The 7590-nt window shown below is 31.7% G+C and overlaps 1 long non-coding RNA gene across 1 annotated transcript; it reads left to right on the plus strand.

Moving 5' to 3' along the window:
- Positions 1-3046: 3046 nt before the first annotated feature.
- Positions 3047-6474, plus strand: LOC131852163 (uncharacterized). Its single transcript, XR_009357912.1, has 4 exons — positions 3047-3232; positions 3859-4021; positions 4790-4956; positions 6124-6474. It is a non-coding gene; the product is annotated as an uncharacterized LOC131852163 (long non-coding RNA).
- Positions 6475-7590: the final 1116 nt, after the last annotated feature.

A 7590-nucleotide genomic window follows, 5' to 3' on the forward strand; every position in this document is an offset into this window, starting at 1 on the left:
GGATATAAAGTCGCGGGAACAGCTAGTCGTTCTATAATTATTTACAAATAAAGAATTCATTTCAGAAATTACGTATTCGTATATAAACACGTATAATATATAATCAACTGATTCGATTTCTACGTAATCGAAAATCTAGTAATGTAAATATTTATTAATAATTTTATGATGATTTATAAAGAATTTTACTGGCCGAGAATAAATAAAAACTTGATATTTCTTTTTCTAAATATACCAATGTCATAATTGTCATTATCTCATGATGGACTGATTTTTATGTAAAATTTATTCTGAAGAATATTTCAATAAAATTATGTGTTGTAATATTAATAAATATCCGATAAATTTGAAACCAGAGTCATAGATACCGTGCCTCAGAATAATTTGGCAGAAGTGTAATTTTTTTTAATAGAAACAGGGAGGTGTATTTCGTAAGGTAAAATTTATCTCTATATCTATCGGTGATACAGTCATTAAAATATAAAGTTACTCATTTATCACTAAAGTTGTATTTTGATCTGTACATTTTTTTAAGTCCACGTGAAAGCCAAATGCTTTCATGCCCTGTAATTAAATCAAAAAACAGTTGCAGTAAATGATGTTGCAACTGCATAAAATTACATACTATAAAATTAAGTCGTTTCTGCTGTCTGTTCGCGTAAATCTCTTAAACTACGCAACGATCTTAATGCATCCCTAACTTTTTTATATATTTAACTAGCTGTTCCGGCAACTTCGTCCGCGTGGAATTTAACTTTATTTTTCTAAAATAAAATTGATTTTAAATAATAGTAGCCTAAATTACTACTTATTACATCAGCTACCTGCCAATAAAAATCCCGTCAACATCGGTCCAGCCATTTCAGAGATTAGCTGGAACAATCTGACAGACATACAAAAATTGTAAAAAAAGTTATTTTAGTATATACATACATGTACCGTATTTATATTCATATGCATGTAGTAAAAAACGGTTATTTCAAAATTACAAACAGACACTCCAATTTTATCTATATGTATAGATGTATATACTCCCGTACGAAGCCGGGACCACGACTGATTATAAAATTTACTTGAATATAAATTAAGTAACTGTTATGGACAGTCAAATCAAAATAATTATGCATGTTCTAGAAGCAGAGAAACTGCCACCAAGGAAACAGAAGGAGGCAACCTATCGCGTTGATTAAAGAAAATGATTTGCCTCTCCCTCTACGCCCTGATCGCGTCTGCCACGATCCTAGCCTGTGTCCCAGTCTGCTACCGCCAGTTGGAGATCCACAAGTTGATGCACTGTCTCCGAAAATAAAGATCTAGCGATATGATCATTTGCATGACTTGTTTGACAGCATTAATTGCGGCCGGATGTATCTCGTGCGCTCCTGTTGTACTAGATACTTATTGGCCATTGAATAAATCTGGAAAAAAAGAAGATAAGAACACAGATTTAAAAGCATGTAAAAGTCCATGTTGCTCAAAAAAGTCTAATAGTGGATAAATTGTTTGTTTATTATGCCATCCTAATAAATGTTTAGCAAAGTAGCTCCATTGTTTTGTATTAATTTTTTAATATTATTTCAACATTATACAAGGACCTATATAGGACCATTCACAGCGTCACTTAGTCCCAAGCTAAGCACAATATAACTAATAGAAATTCTTGGTAAATACATACGTTATATATAAAACACTCAGACCAATACATAAACAATTACAGAAATAATACAGAAACATTACAAGTGTAGGCACATGATTAATCATGTGCCTATACTTGTAATATTTCTGTCGACACTTAATACCCTTCCATTAGTTTACGTCTCGACTAACATAGATTAAAGTTAAGTGTAAAATCAGTCTACGTCCCGACTCCGCGTCGACTGGACGCGTTACTAATAAACCATATAGCACACTGCCAATAAACTTAATAATGTCCTATAAATAGTACAATCATTTTCCGGTATACTCACCACCTACATACTATAATAAATAATATATTATGTAGCGTCACCACATCACAACATATATAACGCTACAGTGATGAGGATAACCACCGCGCTGCAATCATAATTAGGAATACTAATGTTTATACCGTGCTAGGAATCTAAGCCACGACTATCAGATGCCTGGCGGTGTGATAAACCGCTAGACCACCAAGGCTGTCCAACACACCTTGTCAGTTATGATATTAAAACGAGTATCATTATTCCCACCAAATGGCTATACAGAAACTCCCTAAATTTATAGGGATTCTACCTAAACTGGCATCACTGTTTTAGTTGTAATTGAAAAAAATGTCATTAAATTTTGTATTACAAAACTTTACACGGTTTATTTTATATTTCAAAATTATTCTGTTCCGTATTTTTAAAATAGGGGAGACATTATTCAATGTATGTATCAACAAATCAGACCGCCAGCAGGCAGTCCAAAAAACTTCATGCACTGCAACATGGGGTTTTTTTTTTAATAAAAATATATATATATGGTATTCAATAATATAAAACAATAATAAATAATAAAATAAATGTAATATTATATGTAAATATAAGAGATATATATTACCGTTGCCACATGTACACAAGAATGTTCTTTAAACAGATAACTTCGCAAGTATTTTCATGATTTTACACAATGGGTTGAAGATGGATGAAAAAGAAGTTGAAGTTGCATTAGTAATTGTTTTTATTCTCATAATTGGCAAAATAGATAAGATTAAATGCACAGTCGCTTACTTTAGTCGGAAAGAACGGCAATGCATGATGAGATAAGGTATATATTTATAGAAGAAGATATATTTATATTTATAGAAGAAGATTTATTTATAGAAGTAATGTAGAGTTATCACTTAAAATTAGCTGGATCATCAGATTGTTTGCTATTGCAGTTAGAGTTAAAGTTATCTTCATTGAATTTCAAATTGAATTTCAATCATAATTTAAGAGTTATGATCTGGTCAGAGGACTCTTATTAATTTACTTTTAAAAGTGCATAACACCTCTACTAATATACTGTAATAACTACGCCAGTACTGACAACGTATAATTTAAATTTGGAATTGTATTAAAATTTATCATCCCGTCTAATTTGCTATAATTGAAATTATTTTTGTATTTCTCCAAAAAATATGAGTATGAAATTATTGTGGAATTGTGCTAGGATAATCTTGCTATCGGGATTATCTTTTGGCATTTAAAGTTCACTAAGCAGCTGCTGCTGTAGCCTAGCTGTGGATGTAAGTATTTAAGGCTCTATCTCTCAATTTTATTTTTTTGTCGTGTCCCAGATCAACGTCGTATTGTCATCATTGGAAAGTCGATTGCACTGTCGATTGCTAAAGATAATTACATGAATTTATACGCAGGTCGTATACTAATAAAACTGCAATTTCGTTCCTAAGTTTTCCTTAATTCATGTTTACTATAGACTTTATTCAGAGCGTACTTCATGGCAAACAGGCTGACGGTCCAACTATGTGCCCTATAGTTTAGTGGTAACCGTATCTATCATACATGAATATCACCACTGACCTCGTCTTAAAAAGCGTGTAGTATTTCTCATTGGTTGCCATTCCCGAAGTCTTAAAATGCCTTCGTCTTTTCGTTTCACTATAAAATCTTCTCCGTGGTTATTCGAACTAAAACACAACTTACAATGTAACTTGGCGGTTGATGATCGGTGAGACAGAGGCATAGTTCCCTCTGTTCCCAGCGGACTTTCTATATAGGTTATCTTGGTAAGATGTTCTATATTTCTCCTCGTTTTAATACGGTTGGTATCGACGAAGTGCCAAATGTTACACTATAAATTATTCACCCCAAAAACCCTATCGTTTTCTTGAACTATGAATATCTCTTGCAGATTCTATAATCAGCGGATCTCTATGGGTATTACAGCAGCAACTCTACCATTTTGAACGGCGAGATCACTACAACTAAAGTTCATTTGTCGTCTAGCACTGACTTTACCAAATTGTTGTTTGCATTAAGCTTTAAATGGTTAAATTTTCACTAGGACCAAGATGGTTTGTATAAGTTGTTGTACTGCTGTATCTGTGTTAGGTTTAGTCGTGTTTGGGCCTCTTATATGTGAGAAATTTTTATGTTTCCTCAAAAAAACTAAGAAAAAATGCAAAAAATGAAGTTAAAGTGACAATTTTTAATAAAAACAATTTTAATATATAATTAGTTTCATTTGGAGTTTTGAAGGTCGTGGCCTGTGCATTACTACCTGACGGAAATCCTAAATACTATGTTCAATTTAAAAAATGTGTATCAATTTATATTTTTTGACTGACACTGGTGATGAAAACATCGATAATATATCAAATTGATAGGAGAGACAGTAGGCTGGCTTCCTGTTACGTTGATTTCAAATATCAGCCAAATGTGGGCATATCAAGTTTTGCACACCAAACACTTTATGCCTCTGACTAGCATTTGAAAGAACCGTGATGTTAATTAAGTATTTCATAAACAAAATAAGGTCCAAATTGCAATAACATTTTCCATTAAAATCAGTATTTGTTAAAATTTAATAATTGACTCAAGATTTTATAGGCTAAGTTGAAGTATTGAAAAGTTATTAAAAGGTATTTTTATATAATTGTTACTTAACTTCATTAATTATTACTTTAATTTTTATATCAATTATTACTAATATCTGCAAAATTATTTTCTAACATAAGTAACGTTTATATAAAAAGACCTTTTAAATACTTATATATGTTATATGTGGTTATACTTAATCATGCGATTGTGTGATACCTGTCTTACATGTTTTTTCTTTCCAGATTATCTTCAATAACTGATAGTGTCTTATGATTTGCATATCACTTTTAAGCTTGATTAGTGTAACAACTTTAGTGCTTTGTCTGCCTCTCTGCGCACACAAATTGATGATAAGAAGGTGCTCCTGCCCAGCCAATCCTCTTTGTCCTGAATGTGGAATGTCCTATTGGTTAGTATAGCATCGAGATTCAATAGTCAGAATAGCAAATCATTTCTTCAAATAAACTTACATTGAAGCACTTTTGAATAGTCATCACAGTTTTTTTTAATCTACCGCTCATTCGAAAAGCTGTCTCATCACAAGAAGAAAGAGTAAGAAACTTGCCTGTTGCTCTTTTAAATCATTTTATTGTTACTTATTAAAAAAATGTGACTATTCAAAAGTGCTTATATTAAGTTTATTAATAAAGATTATTTCTATTTATATTTCTAGTACAGTGGTAGGCTTGTGGTTGGTACCACATGTTACGACAGATTCGACCCATCTTTTCGGTATATGACATTTTAAGAATTATGAATATAATTGAATTATTCAATATGAATTGAAAATTTATAAAGCATACTAATAGTATAAATGTGAATATTGTGTCTGTACATCTGACTGATCATAAGACAATCTATCTTCGCTTCAAATTGCATTAAAATCCATCCAGTTTAATAGAAAAAAATCACACACGAGAACGGATCTTTAAAAAAACATGTTCCATTTAACTTAAAACTTCCTTACAGTATTGTACTATATTTCTACTATTAGTTCTACCGTGTGTGGTCGAGCATTAGAACCTTTACGTCATTATGTTCCCTAAAATATGGTTGAGCGCAGTGATGGCTGTAGTACCGTGAATTCACCCGTGCTTTGCAGGGAGTGATACTAATATGACTGATTAATTTGATGACGAGCTACTCGCCTCGGCTTTGCACGGGTGTAAATGTATTATATATATAAACCTTCCTCTAGAATCACTCTATTTATTAAAAAAAAACCGCTTCAAAATCCGTTGAGTTGTTTAGGGACGGACAGCGACAGCGACTCTATTTTATGCTATGTAGTGCTATATATTATATACTCGAATAGTTATTATATTTATTTACTTTTGTCAGACTTGTTATTTGGCAGTCTGTTGTATTCACACTAAACCTTAAATATGTAATACTGGACAACATTTCTTTCCAAAGGTTTCTTGTTTGTTCTTCTGTTGTGTCTGTTTTCCGACTGAGCGGTAAAATAAAATAAAATATTATAAAACTATTCCAAAGTGCTTATATTAAGTTTATTTAAACAAAGATTATTTCTATATCTATATGGTGAGTCAAGCTACTATTTGATTTTTTTCAGATTGAAAATTATTACCATTTGACGCCTGTACCACTCTGCAAGTAAATATTTAATAATCAAATTTGCTACCGTTCAAGATCTAGGAATTTGTGCCAAAAAGCTACAAGTCTAAAGCAATTCATATATAATATTCTTTAACACTAATTCTAACTGCATTATATTTGAATCTTATATTAATTGCCTATTGGTAGATCTGTATCAACAATGATTTGCATGACTTGCGCCACAGCCTTGACTGCAGCCGGCATTATTGCGATGGGGCCTTTGTTATGCGAGAAATTCCTACACTGTATGTCCAAATCGAAGAAATAATACGTCAAAATGTAATTAATTGTGTTGAATATGAATAAACTGTACTGATTTATAGTAATTGCGATTTCATTGATGTTTTTTAAGCTAAATAAAGTAATACAGTAGAGTACTGACCCATTTCGGTTTTGAAGTAAAAGTTTGTGTCTCAAGTCTATGGGCCTGACTCTCATGTCTACGTTACTAATCGCAAATCGCACAAACCTGATGTAATCGATCTTATATTGGTTAATACACCAACCCTACTGGAACAGAGAGTGCTCTAGGTCGAGTTCAACTCTGACCACAGACCCGTATTGGTTCAGTTCAAACACATATATGTATGTGTATACGAAGCCGAATTTTCATCAACCTAAATGAGTTTGCCGAAGAAAATTATAAAACCTTGTATAAAATATTCTTTGTTGAAATAAACGTAATATTGAATAGTCATGTTTTTTATTCTACCACTCATACCGTTCCTAACGCAGACTCTTCACAAGAAGAATTTTCATTACGCTTTTCTATTACGTGTTGCTCTTTAGAATAATTCTTGTTCAAAATTACATAGCATCATTGACATATGTAAAGAATGAATAAATACGAGTAAGTAATAGAATCATCCTAACACCTGCTTACTTTTACAAGCAATTACTATACCTTGTAATTCAGTACATATCATACTATGTGTATGAATGTATTATATATAATATGTATTGTATAATATTACTTACCAAGTATCAATTTTAAAAAGTTTTTATTCTACTACTTTAAAATTGAGTTTCATATCCATAAGTTTTATCAGATTGAGTCGCCTTCTATTCATTAAAAATATTAACTAAGAATACTTCTTATTCGAAGTCATATGTCACATGTTAAGTGGTAAACCACCAGTATCGCAACTTGTGTGTCCGACTTGGAACCTTTACATACTTCATGTATTATTATGTCGGGTTTGTTCAAACACGTGTAACTATAGAACGGCTGGAGCGATTCTAATTGTTTTTAATTTGTTGTAAATATTTGTGTCCATCCCGAATAATAGAATAACTATAAACACTGTTCTGTATTATTAGAAAATAATACATGAATGTACTATTTAAATATTGGTTTAGTACCTATATACGAAACGAAACGAACATATACCTACGAAATGTTCCTATATTCTTGTTAAATATC

Source organism: Achroia grisella, unplaced genomic scaffold, assembly GCF_030625045.1.
Source record: "Achroia grisella isolate CSIRO2021 unplaced genomic scaffold, CSIRO_AGI_Agris_v1 utg840, whole genome shotgun sequence".
In the NCBI taxonomy this organism is placed as follows: domain Eukaryota; kingdom Metazoa; phylum Arthropoda; class Insecta; order Lepidoptera; family Pyralidae; genus Achroia; species Achroia grisella.